The sequence below is a fragment of the Dendrobates tinctorius genome, unplaced genomic scaffold (assembly GCF_039654945.1).
Source record: "Dendrobates tinctorius isolate UK_male_01 unplaced genomic scaffold, ASM3965494v1 ptg000075l, whole genome shotgun sequence".
Lineage (NCBI taxonomy): Eukaryota > Metazoa > Chordata > Amphibia > Anura > Dendrobatidae > Dendrobates > Dendrobates tinctorius.
This window is the reverse complement of record NW_027361743.1, coordinates 45,044,630-45,058,200: the sequence shown is the minus strand read 5'-3', so window position 1 is coordinate 45,058,200 and position 13,571 is coordinate 45,044,630.

The following is a 13,571-nucleotide window of genomic DNA, read 5'->3' as shown; positions in this document are numbered from 1 at the left end:
ACAGCGCCTCCAGCCTCACACAGCGTCCCCAGCCTAACACAGCGCCTCCAGCCTCACACAGCGCCTCCAGCCTCACACAGCGCCTCCAGCCTCACACAGCGCACACCAGCCTCACACAGCGCCTCCAGCCTCACACAGCGTCCCCAGCCTAACACAGCGCCCCCAGCCTCACACAGCGCCCCCCAGCCTCACACAGCGCCTCCAGCCTCACACAGCGCCTCCAGCCTCACACAGCGCCCCCAGCCCAGACAGCGCCTCCAGCCTCACACAGCGCCCCCAGCCTCACACAGCGCCCCAGCCTCACACAGCGCCCCCAGCCTCACACAGCGCCCCCAGCCTCACACAGCGCCCCCCAGCCTCACACAGCGCCCCCCCAGCCTCACACAGCGCCCCCCAGCCTCACACAGCACCTCCAGCCTCACACAGCGCCTCCAGCCTCACACAGCGCCCCCCCAGCCTCACACAGCGCCTCCAGCCTCACACAGCGTCCCCAGCCTAACAGCGCCTCCAGCCTCACACAGCGCCCCCCAGCCTCACACAGCGCCTCCAGCCTCACACAGCGCCTCCAGCCTCACACAGCGCCTCCAGCCTCACACACAGCGCCTCCAGCCTCACACAGCGCCTCCAGCCTCACACACAGCGCCTCCAGCCTCACACAGCACCCCCCAGCCTCACACAGCGCCTCCAACCTCACACAGCGCCCCCCAGCCTCACACAGCGCCTCCAGCCTCACACAGCGCCTCCACCCTCACAAACGGCGCCTCCAGCCTCACACAGCGCCTCCACCCTCACACACAGCGCCTCCAGCCTCACACAACGCCCCCAACCTCACACAGCGCCCCCCAGCCTCACACAGCGCCTCCAACCTCACACAGCGCCCCCAGCCTCACACAGCGCCTCCAGCCTCACACAGCGTCCCGAGCCTCACACAGCGCCCCCCAGCCTCACACAGCGCCTCCAGCCTCACACAGCGCCCCCCAGCCTCACACAGCGCCTCCAGCCTCACACAGCGTCCCCAGCCTAACACAGCGCCTCCAGCCTCACACAGCGCCCCCCAGCCTCATACAGCTTCCCCCAGCCTCACACAGCGCCTCCAGCCTCACACAGCGCCCCCCAGCCTCACACAGCGTCTCCAGCCTCACACAGCGCCCCCCCAGCCTCACACAGCGCCCCCCAGCCTCACACAGCGCCCCCCAGCCTCATACAGCTCCCCCCAGCCTCACACAGCGCCTCCAGCCTCACACAACGCCCCCCAGCCTCACACAGCGCCTCCAGCCTCACACAGCGCCCCCCAGCCTCACACAGCGCCTGCAGACTCACACAGCGTCCCCACCCTCACACAGCGCCCCCCAGCCTCACACAGCGCCTCCAGCCTCACACAGCGCCCCCCAGCCTCACACAGCGCCTCCAGCCTCACACAGCGTCCCCAGCCTAACACAGCGCCTCCAGCCTCACACAGCGCCCCCCAGCCTCACACAGCGCCCCCCAGCCTCACACAGCGCCTCCAGCCTCACAAAGCGCCCCCCAGCCTCACACAGCACCTCCAGCCTCACACAGCGCCCCCCCAGCCTCACACAGCGCCCCCCAGCCTCACACAGCGCCTCCAGCCTCACACAGCGCCCCCCAGCCTCACACAGCGCCTCCAGCCTCACACAGCGTCCCCAGCCTAATACAGCGCCTCCAGCCTCACACAGCGCCCCCCAGCCTCATACAGCGCCCCCCAGCCTCACACAGCGCCTCCAGCCTCACACAGCACCCCCCAGCCTCACATAGCGCCTCCAGCCTCACACAGCGTCCCCAGCCTAACACAGCGCCTCTTGCCTCACACAGCGCCTCCAGCCTCACACAGCGCCCCCCAGCCTCACACACAGCTCCTCCCCAGCATCACACAGCGCCCCCCAGCCTCACACAGCGCCTCCAGCCTCACACAGCGCCCCTCAGCCTCACACAGCAACCCCCAGCCTCACACTCCGCCCCCCAGCCTCACACAGCAACCCCCAGCCTCACACAGCGCCCCCCAGCCTCACACACAGCGCCCCCCAGCCTCACACACAGCGCCTCCCCAGCCTCACACAGCGCCCTCCAGCCTCACACAGCGCCTCCAGCCTCACACAGCGCCCCCCAGCCTCACACAGCAACCCCCAGCCTCACACAGCGCCCCCAGCCTCACACAGCGCCCCCCAGCCTCACACAGCGCCCCCCCAGCCTCACACAGCGCCCCCCAGCCTCACACAGCACCTCCAGCCTCACACAGCGCCTCCAGCCTCACACAGCGCCCCCCCAGCCTCACACAGCGCCTCCAGCCTCACACAGCGTCCCCAGCCTAACAGCGCCTCCAGCCTCACACAGCGCCCCCCAGCCTCACACAGCGCCTCCAGCCTCACACAGCGCCTCCAGCCTCACACAGCGCCTCCAGCCTCACACACAGCGCCTCCAGCCTCACACAGCGCCTCCAGCCTCACACACAGCGCCTCCAGCCTCACACAGCACCCCCCAGCCTCACACAGCGCCTCCAACCTCACACAGCGCCCCCCAGCCTCACACAGCGCCTCCAGCCTCACACAGCGCCTCCACCCTCACAAACGGCGCCTCCAGCCTCACACAGCGCCTCCACCCTCACACACAGCGCCTCCAGCCTCACACAACGCCCCCAACCTCACACAGCGCCCCCCAGCCTCACACAGCGCCTCCAACCTCACACAGCGCCCCCAGCCTCACACAGCGCCTCCAGCCTCACACAGCGTCCCGAGCCTCACACAGCGCCCCCCAGCCTCACACAGCGCCTCCAGCCTCACACAGCGCCCCCCAGCCTCACACAGCGCCTCCAGCCTCACACAGCGTCCCCAGCCTAACACAGCCCCTCCAGCCTCACACAGCGCCCCCCAGCCTCATACAGCTTCCCCCAGCCTCACACAGCGCCTCCAGCCTCACACAGCGCCCCCCAGCCTCACACAGCGTCTCCAGCCTCACACAGCGCCCCCCCAGCCTCACACAGCGCCCCCCAGCCTCACACAGCGCCCCCCAGCCTCATACAGCTCCCCCCAGCCTCACACAGCGCCTCCAGCCTCACACAACGCCCCCCAGCCTCACACAGCGCCTCCAGACTCACACAGCGCCCCCCAGCCTCACACAGCGCCTGCAGCCTCACACAGCGTCCCCACCCTCACACAGCGCCCCCCAGCCTCACACAGCGCCTCCAGCCTCACACAGCGCCCCCCAGCCTCACACAGCGCCTCCAGCCTCACACAGCGTCCCCAGCCTAACACAGCGCCTCCAGCCTCACACAGCGCCCCCCAGCCTCACACAGCGCCCCCCAGCCTCACACAGCGCCTCCAGCCTCACAAAGCGCCCCCCAGCCTCACACAGCACCTCCAGCCTCACACAGCGCCCCCCCAGCCTCACACAGCGCCCCCCAGCCTCACACAGCGCCTCCAGCCTCACACAGCGCCCCCCAGCCTCACACAGCGCCTCCAGCCTCACACAGCGTCCCCAGCCTAATACAGCGCCTCCAGCCTCACACAGCGCCCCCCAGCCTCATACAGCACCCCCCAGCCTCACACAGCGCCTCCAGCCTCACACAGCACCCCCCAGCCTCACATAGCGCCTCCAGCCTCACACAGCGTCCCCAGCCTAACACAGCGCCTCTTGCCTCACACAGCGCCTCCAGCCTCACACAGCGCCCCCCAGCCTCACACACAGCTCCTCCCCAGCATCACACAGCGCCCCCCAGCCTCACACAGCGCCTCCAGCCTCACACAGCGCCCCTCAGCCTCACACAGCAACCCCCAGCCTCACACAGCGCCCCCCAGCCTCACACACAGCGCCCTCCAGCCTCACACACAGCGCCTCCCCAGCCTCACACAGCGCCCTCCAGCCTCACACAGCGCCTCCAGCCTCACACAGCGCCCCCCAGCCTCACACAGCAACCCCCAGCCTCACACAGCGCCCCCCAGCCTCACACAGCGCCTCCAGCCTCACACAGCGTCCCCAGCCTAACACAGCGCCTCCAGCCTCACACAGCGCCCCCCTAGCCTCACAAAGCGCCTCCAGCCTCACACAGCGTCCCCAGCCTAACAAAACGCCTCCAGCCTCACATAGCGCCTCCAGCCTCACACAGCGCCCCCCAGCCTCACACAGCACCTCCAGCCTCACACAGCATCCCCAGCCTAACACAGCGCCTCCAGCCTCACACAGTGCCCCCCAGCCTCATACAGCACCCCCCAGCCTCACACAGCGCCTCCAGCCTCACACAGCACCCCCCAGCCTCACACAGCGCCTCCAGCCTCACACAGCGTCCCCAGCCTAACACAGCACCTCTTGCCTCACACAGCGCCTCCAGCCTCACACAGCGCCCCCCAGCCTCACACACAGCGCCTCCCCAGTATCACACAGCGCCCCCCATCCTCACACAGCTCCTCCAGCCTCACACAGCGCCCCCCAGCCTCACACAGCAACCCCCAGCCTCACACAGCGCCCCCCAGCCTAACACAACAACCCCCAGCCTCACACAGCGCCCCCCAGCCTCACACACAGCGCCCCCCAGCCTCACACACAGCGCCTCCCCAGCCTCACACAGCGTCCTCCGGCCTCACACAGCGCCTCCAGCCTCACACAGCGCCCCCAGCCTCACACAGCAACCCCCAGCCTCACACAGCGCCCCCCAGCCTCACACAGCGCCTCCAGCCTCACACAGCGTCCCCAGCCTAACACAGCGCCTCCAGCCTCACACAGCGTCCCCAGCCTAACACAGCGCCTCCAGCCTCACACAGCGCCCCCCAGCCTCACACAGCGCCCCCCAGCCTCACACAGCGCCTCTAGCCTCACACAGCGCCCCCCAGCCTCACACAGCGCCTCCTGCCTCACACAGCGCCCCCCCAGCCTCACACAGCGCCCCCCAGCCTCACACAGCACCTCCAGCCTCACACAGCGCCTCCCCAGCCTCACACAGCGCCCCCCAGCCTCACACAGCGCCCTCCAGCCTCACACAGCGCCCCCCAGCCTCACACAGCGCCTCCAGCCTCACACAGCGTCCCCAGCCTAACACAGCGCCTCCAGCCTCACACAGCGCCCCCCAGCCTCATACAGCGTCCCCCAGCCTCACACAGCGCCTCCAGCCTCACACAGCGCCCCCAGCCTCACACCGCGCCCCCCAGCCTCACACAGCGCCCCCAGCCTCACACAGCGCCCCCCAGCCTCACACAGCGCCTCCAGCTTCACACAGCGCCCCCCAGCCTCACACAGCGCCTGCAGCCTCACACAGCGTCCCCAGCCTCACACAGCGCCTCCAGCCTCACACAGCGTCCCCAGCCTAACACAGCGCCTCCAGCCTCACACAGCGCCCCCCAGCCTCATACAGCGCCTCCAGCCTCACACAGCGCCTCCAGCCTCACACAGCGCCTCCAGCCTCACACAGCGCCCCCCAGCCTCACACAGCGCCTCCAGCCTCACACAGCGCCTCCAGCCTCACACAGCGTCCCCAGCCTAACACAGCGCCCCCAGCCTCACACAGCGCCCCCCAGCCTCACACAGCGCCTCCAGCCTCACACAGCGCCCCCAGCCCACACAGCGCCTCCAGCCTCACACAGCGCCCCCAGCCTCACACAGCGCCCCCAGCCTCACACAGCGCCCCCAGCCTCACACAGTGCCCCCCAGCCTCACACAGCGCCCCCCCAGCCTCACACAGCGCCCCCCAGCCTCACACAGCGCCTCCTGCCTCACACAGCGCCTCCAGCCTCACACAGCGCCCCCCAGCCTCACTCAGCGCCTCCAGCCTCACACAGCGTCCCCAGCCTAACACAGCGCCTCCAGCCTCACACAGCGCCCCTCAGCCTCACACAGCGCCCCCCAGCCTCACACAGCGCCTCCAGCCTCGCACCGTGCCCCCCAGCCTCACACAGCGCCTCCAGCCTCCCCCACAGCTCCTCCAGCCTCACACACAGCGCCTCCAGCCTCACACAGCGCCCCCCAGCCTCACACAGCGCCTTCAACCTCACACAGCGCCCCCCAGCCTCACACAGCGCCTCCAGCCTCACACAGCGCCTCCACCCTCACACACAGTGCCTCCAGCCTCACACAGCACCTCCACCCTCACACACAGTGCCTCCAGCCTCACACAGCGCCTCCAACCTCACACACAGCGCCTCCAGCCTCACACAGCGTCTCCAGCCTCACACAACTCCCCCAAGGTCACACAGCGCCCCCCAGCCTCACACAGCGCCTCCAACCTCACACAGCACCCCCTGCCTCACACAGCGCCTCCAGCCTCACACAGCGCCCCCCAGCCTCACACAGCGCCTCCAGCCTCACACAGCGCCCCCCAGCCTCACACAGCGCCTCCAGCCTCACACAGCGTCCCCAGCCTAACACAGCGCCTCCAGCCTCACACAGCGCCCCCCAGCCTCATACAGCACCCCCAAGCCTCACACAGCGCCTCCAGCCTCACACAGCGCCCCCCAGCCTCACACAGCGCCTCCAGCCTCACACAGCGCCCCCCCAGCCTCACACAGCGCCCCCCAGCCTCACACAGCGCCTCTAGCCTCACACAGCGCCGCCCAGCCTCACACAGCGCCTCCAGCCTCACACAGCGCCCCCCAGCCTCATACAGCGCCCCCCAGCCTCACACAGCGCCTCCAGCCTCACACAGTGCCCCCCAGCCTCACACAGCACCTCCAGCCTCACACAGCGTCCCCAGCCTAACACAGCGCCTCCAGCCTCACACAGCGCCTCCAGCCTCACACAGCACCTCCAGCCTCACACAGCGCCCCCCAGCCTCACACAGCGCCTCCAGCCTCACACAGCGCCTCCAGCCTCACACAGCGCCCCCCAGCCTCACACAGCGCCTCCAACCTCACACAGCTCCCCCCAGCCTCACACAGCGCCTCCAGCCGCACTCAGCGCCTCCACCCTCACACACAGTGCCTCCAGCCTCACACAGCGCCTCCACCCTCACACACAGTGCCTCCAGCCTCACACAGCGCCTCCAACCTCACACACAGCGCCTCCAGCCTCACACAGCGTCTCCAGCCTCACACAACGCCCCCAACCTCACACAGCGCCCCCCAGCCTCACACAGCGCCTCCAACCTCACACAGCACCCCCTGCCTCACACAGCGCCTCCAGCCTCACACAGCGTCCCCAGCCTCACACAGCGCTCCCCAGTCTCACACAGCGCTTCCAGCCTCACACAGCGCCCCCCAGCCTCACACAGCGCCTCCAGCCTCACACAGCGTCCCCAGCCTAAAACAGCGCCTCCAGCCTCACACAGCGCCCCCCAGCCTCATACAGCGCCCCCCAGCCTCACACAGCACCTCCAGCCTCACACAGCGCCCCCCAGCCTCACACAGCGCCTCCAGCCTCACACAGCGCCCCCCCAGCCTCACACAGCGTCCCCAGCCTAACACAGCACCTCCAGCCTCACACAGCGCCTCCAGCCTCACACAGCGCCTCCAGCCTCACACAGCGCCCTCCAGCCTCACAAGCGCCTCCAGCCTCACACAGCGTCCCCAGCCTAACACAGCGCCCCCAGCCTCACACAGCGCCCCCCATCCTCACACAGCGCCTCCAGCCTCACACAGCGCCTCCAGCCTCACACAGAGCCCCCAGCCTCACACAGCGCCTCCAGCCTCACACAGCGCCCCCAGCCTCACACAGCGCCTCCAGCCTCACACAGCGCCCCCAGCCTCACACAGCGCCCCCAGCCTCACACAGCGCCCCCCAGCCTGACACAGCGCCTCCAGCCTCACACAGCGCCCCCCCAGCCTCACACAGCGCCCCCCAGCCTCACACAGCGCCTCCAGCCTCACACAGCGCCTCCAGCCTCACACAGCGCCCCCCAGCCTCACACAGCGCCTCCAGCCTCACATAGCGTCCCCAGCCTAACACAGCGCCTCCAGCCTCACACAGCGCCCCCCAGCCTCACACAGCGCCCCCCAGCCTCACACAGCGCCCCCCAGCCTCACACAGCGCCTCCAGCCTCACACAGCGCCTCCAGCCTCACACCACGCCCCCCAGCTTCACACAGCTCCTCCAGCCTCACACAGCGCCTCCAGCCTCACACATAGCGCCTCCAGCCTCACACAGCGCCTCCAGCCTCACACAGTGCCCCCCAGCCTCACACAGCGCCTCCAACCTCACACAGCGCCCCCAGCCTCACACAGCGCCTCCAGCCTCACACAGCGCCTCCACCCTCACACACAGCGCCTCCAGCCTCACACAGCGCCTCCACCCTCACACACAGCGCCTCCAGCCTTACACATCGCCTCCAACCTCACACACAGCGCCTCCAGCCTCACACAGCGTCTCCAGCCTCACACAACGCCCCTAACCTCACACAGCGCCCCCCAGCCTCACACAGCGCCTCCAACCTCACACAGCACCTCCAACCTCACACAGCGCCCCCCAGCCTCACACCGCGCCCTCCAGCCTCACACAGCGCCTCCAGCCTCACACAGCGCCTCCAACCTCACATAGCGCCCCCCCAGCCTCACAGCGCCTCCAGCCTCACACAGCGCCCCCAACCTCACACAGCGCCCCCCAGCCTCACACAGCGTCCCCAGCCTCACACAGCACCTCCAACCTCTCACAGCGCCCCCCCAGCCTCACACAGCGCCCCAAGCCTCACACAGCGCCTCCAGCCTCACACAGCGCCCCCAGCCTCACACAGCCCCTCCAGCCTCACACAGCGCCTCCAGCCTCACACACAGCACCCCCAGCCTCACACAGCGCCTCCAACCTCACACAGCGCCTCCAGCCTCACACAGCCCCTCCAGCCTCACACAGCGCCTCCAGCCTCACACAGCGCCACCCAGCCTCACAGCGCCTCCAGCCTCACACATAACGCCTCCAGCCTCACACACAGCGCCTCCAGCCTCACACAGCGCCTCCAACCTCACACAGCGCCTCCAGCCTCACAGCGCCTCCAACCTCACACAGCGCCCCCCAGCCTCACACAGTGCCCCCAGCCTCACACAGCGCCCCCAGCTTCATACAGCGCCCCCAGCCTCACACAGCGCCCCCCAGCCTCACACAGCGCCTCCAGCCTCACACACAGCGCCTCCAGCCTCACACCGCGCCCCCCAGCCTCACACAGTGCCTCCAGCCTCACACACAGCGCCTCCAGCCTCACACACAGTGCCTCCAGCCTCACACAGCGCCTCCAGCCTCACACAGCGCCTCAACCTCACACAGCGCCTCCAACCTCACACAGCGCCCCCCAGCTTCACACCGACTCCAGCCTCACACAGCGCCTCCACCCTCACACACAGCGCCTCCAGCCTCACACAGCGCCTCCAACCTCACACAGCACCCCCCAGCCTCACACAGCGCCTCCAGCCTCACACAGCGCCCCCAACCTCACACAGCGCCCCCCAGCCTCACACAGCGCCTCCAGCCTCACACAGCGCCCCCAGCCTCACACAATGCCTCCAGCCTCACACAGCGCCCCCCAGCCTCACATACAGCGCCCCCCAGCCTCACACAGCACCCCCCAGCCTCACACAGCGCCTCCAGCCTCACACAGCGCCTCCAACCTCACACAGCGCCCCCCAGCCTAACAGCGCCTTCAGCCTCACACAGCGTCCTCCAGCCTCACACATCGCCCTCCAGCCTCACACATCGCCTCCAGGCTCAAACATCGCATCCAGCCTCACACATCGCCTCCAGCCTCACACAGCGCCCCCCAGCCTCACACAGCGCCTCAAGCCTCACACACAGCGCCCTCCAGCCTCACACAGCGCCTCCAGCCTCACACAGCGCCTCCAGCCTCACACAGCACCTCCAGCCTCACATAGGGCCCCCCAGCCTCACACAGCGCCCCCAGCCTCACACAGCGCCCCCAGCCTCACACAGCGCCCTCCAGCCTCACACAGCACCCTCCAGCCTCACACAGTGCCTCCCAGCCTCACACAGCGCCTCCAGCCTCACACACAGTGCCCCCCAGCCACACACAGCTCCCCCAGCCTCACAGTGCCTCCAGCCTCACACACAGCGTCCCCCAGCGTCACACAGCGCCGCCCAGCCTCACACATCGCCTCCAGTCTCACACATCGCCTCCAGCCTCACACAGTGCCTCCAGCCTCACACAGCGCCCCCCAGCCTCACACAATACCCCTCAGCCTCACACAGCGCCTCCACCCTCACACAGCACCTCCAGCCTCACACAGCGCCTCCAGCCTCACTCAGCGCCCTCCACCCTCACACAGCGCCCTCCACCCTCACACAGCACCTCCAGCCTCACACAGCACCCCCCCAGCCTCACACAGCACCCCCCCAGCCTCACACAGCGCCTCCTAGCCTCACACAGCGCCCCCCAGCCTCACACCGCACCCCCTCTGCCTCACACAGCCTCCCCCAGCCTCACACCGCGCCCCCCCAGCCTCACACCGCGCCCCCCAGTCTCACATAGCGCCCCCCAGCCTCACACAGCGCCTCTCGCCTCACACAGCGCCTCCAGCCTCACACAGCGCCCCCCAGCCTCACACAGCAACCCCCAGCCTCACACAGCGCCCTCCAGCCTCACACAGCACCCTCCAGCCTCACACAGTGCCTCCCAGCCTCACACAGCGCCTCCAGCCTCACACACAGTGCCCCCCAGCCACACACAGCTCCCCCAGCCTCACAGTGCCTCCAGCCTCACACACAGCGTCCCCCAGCGTCACACAGCGCCGCCCAGCCTCACACATCGCCTCCAGTCTCACACATCGCCTCCAGCCTCACACAGTGCCTCCAGCCTCACACAGCGCCCCCCAGCCTCACACAATACCCCTCAGCCTCACACAGCGCCTCCACCCTCACACAGCACCTCCAGCCTCACACAGCGCCTCCAGCCTCACTCAGCGCCCTCCACCCTCACACAGCGCCCTCCACCCTCACACAGCACCTCCAGCCTCACACAGCACCCCCCCAGCCTCACACAGCACCCCCCCAGCCTCACACAGCACCTCCTAGCCTCACACAGCGCCCCCCAGCCTCACACCGCACCCCCTCTGCCTCACACAGCCTCCCCCAGCCTCACACCGCGCCCCCCCAGCCTCACACCGCGCCCCCCAGTCTCACATAGCGCCCCCCAGCCTCACACAGCGCCTCTAGCCTCACACACTGCCCCCCAGCCTCACTCAGCTCACAGCCTCACACACCGCCCCCCAGCCTCACACTGTGCCCCCAGCCTCACACTGTAACAGATCCTGTTGCAATTTTTGTATCAGATTTACATTGGTGATTTGAATAAGTTTTTGATCACTGGTGTTACTGAGAACACTACACCCCTCCCTGTAACCGGCAGAACTTATTAACTATTGAAGGTAATATGGCCGCCACAAGTAAATAAATGGTGTTGAGGTTAGAACAGGCCACTATTGCAAAACTAGAGATTAATTCTCATTTATTTCAAATTAAGTACTAACGTTTTTAATTGCCGTCATTCATGTTATGACTACTGTACATTCCAAACGAATGGATACATACATTTACCAACTGTTATAAGGTTTAATCCACATAAGGCTGATACAGGCTGATACAGGAATAGGAAAATGCGCAGATTTTGTCTAGAAACACGCGACGCCTCTTGTGTGTAACCTGTGTCTAGTATCGCACCTTAGTCTCAGGCACTTGGAGCCTGTGGTTCTAATGCTGAAAGCCCTAGAGAGCATCTCGTATCACCAGTGGATGAACAGGCTGTAAGGCGGTGGTATCCAATTTGTGGGGAAACTATAACTCCCAGCAGGCTCTGACAGCTTCCTTTCAATACTCGTGTCACAGGTTGAGGATCAGTACCATAAGATAAGTGATAGATTACATGGAATTTACATCAATGGGCCATCCATGTAAGGAAGGTCTGACACACAGGGTCCGATACACCAACACCAACGTTCACGCCACTCTTGTTGAGGGGGAGGAAGCACATGCTGGAGTCAGACACCCCTGATTCATGTGGCATAGTGAACCCTGATGTTCATCATAAATTTCACAAGTGGCGGCCGCCGCACCCCTGCTCCGCCCCAGCTCCATCCATTTTGGATGAAGTGGAAGAAAATTTCGTAAAGACACCAATAGTTGCAAAATTTAGGCACAAATTACGACTGGCGCCTACATTTTGCAACTTTTCAAGGCATTTATGCCAGAATTTTTTATAGCGTTTTTGTTTGTGATTTCTTTTGCCAGATTATTTTAAAGAGAACCTGACAACTGATTCATGCAGCCCGAAGCATGGATGAAGAGGCAGGTTTCCAGTGATGTTTCCACGCCCGCCCCACTGCCCTAGACTGACAGGTTTCCCTATCTGTGAATATAGGAAGAGACCTTTCAATCCAGAGGCGCGGGGTAAGGAGAAGCCTCCCTGGGCCGGCTTCCTGGACTAGTTATCCTAGATGCATTGTCCGCTGCCGGATGTTAAATTATGTTTTTTCTAAAACGTCACAGCATTTCAGAGTAAAACATACATGGCTACCATAATGGAGGCGGACTCTGATTCATGCTGCCAACAGTTCGGGCACCAAGAATCATCTGATAATAGTGAAATATCAAACAAATTACAGATGAGATGATTTGATTTGTGGCATTTTTGGGGTTCAGCAGCATTCTATGGGTACAGTGTTTTTATGGCATTTTACCCGTCTTCATTTAAGATTAGAAAAACTCCAAGAAAACAAGCAAACTGTGCAAAATTAAAAAAGGGTAAACACCAAAAATGATTAGAAAAGCTGCTGTGAAAAATGCTCGAAATCCTGAAAAAAATGCACAAGAAGAAGCCTCATAAGTGAACTTGGCCCTTCAGATATCTGTAGCAGCTCCCTATTCTGCCTTGGACTTTGTTAACACTGCCAATGTGAGTCTTGATTAGTGGTCCAGCGAAATGATAAAAATCTCGACAGACCCAACTCAGCAAAAAGTCTGGTAAACATTATAAAGTTACTTTATAAATAAAATTGCAACATTGAATCTAATGATTGTCAGTGCAACCCTGACACAACAGTTGAATGAAGAATATAGCCCTGTGGTATATCTGGTTTTACGGTTGGTTGCACTTTTTCTTTTATTTATTTTACTCGTTAATATAGCACCATTAATGCCACAGAGCTAGCATGTCAGTTCTTTGTGTGGATTCCGCTGTGGTTTCCTACCTTCACCATTGTGAGGTGAGAAACCGCAGGGCAAAACTGCAGGATAATCCGCAGATAAACCGCAGGGAGAAATCCGCAGCACCTAAAAACTACGTGGGCACATAGCCTAAGGGTATGTGCACACGCTGCGGATTGTAGTGCGGATTTGGCAGCGCGGACTTGGTAAAATCCGCAGGTAAATCTGCAGGTCAAAAAACCTGCGGTTTATCTGCAGATTGCTCTGCGGTTTTGCATCTCAATGGAGGAGATGGCAAACCACAGCAGAATGTGCAGAATGAATTGACATGCACAGCGGTTTTTTATTCCCATAGGGTATAATGGTACTGTACACCTCAGAAAAAACTGCTGCGGACCCGCAGCAGAATCCGCAGTGTGTGCACACACTCTGACAAGGATCACAACTCCTGAGACAGTGAGATGCGGCAGCAGAGCGATGACGCTGACAGTCACTGCAGG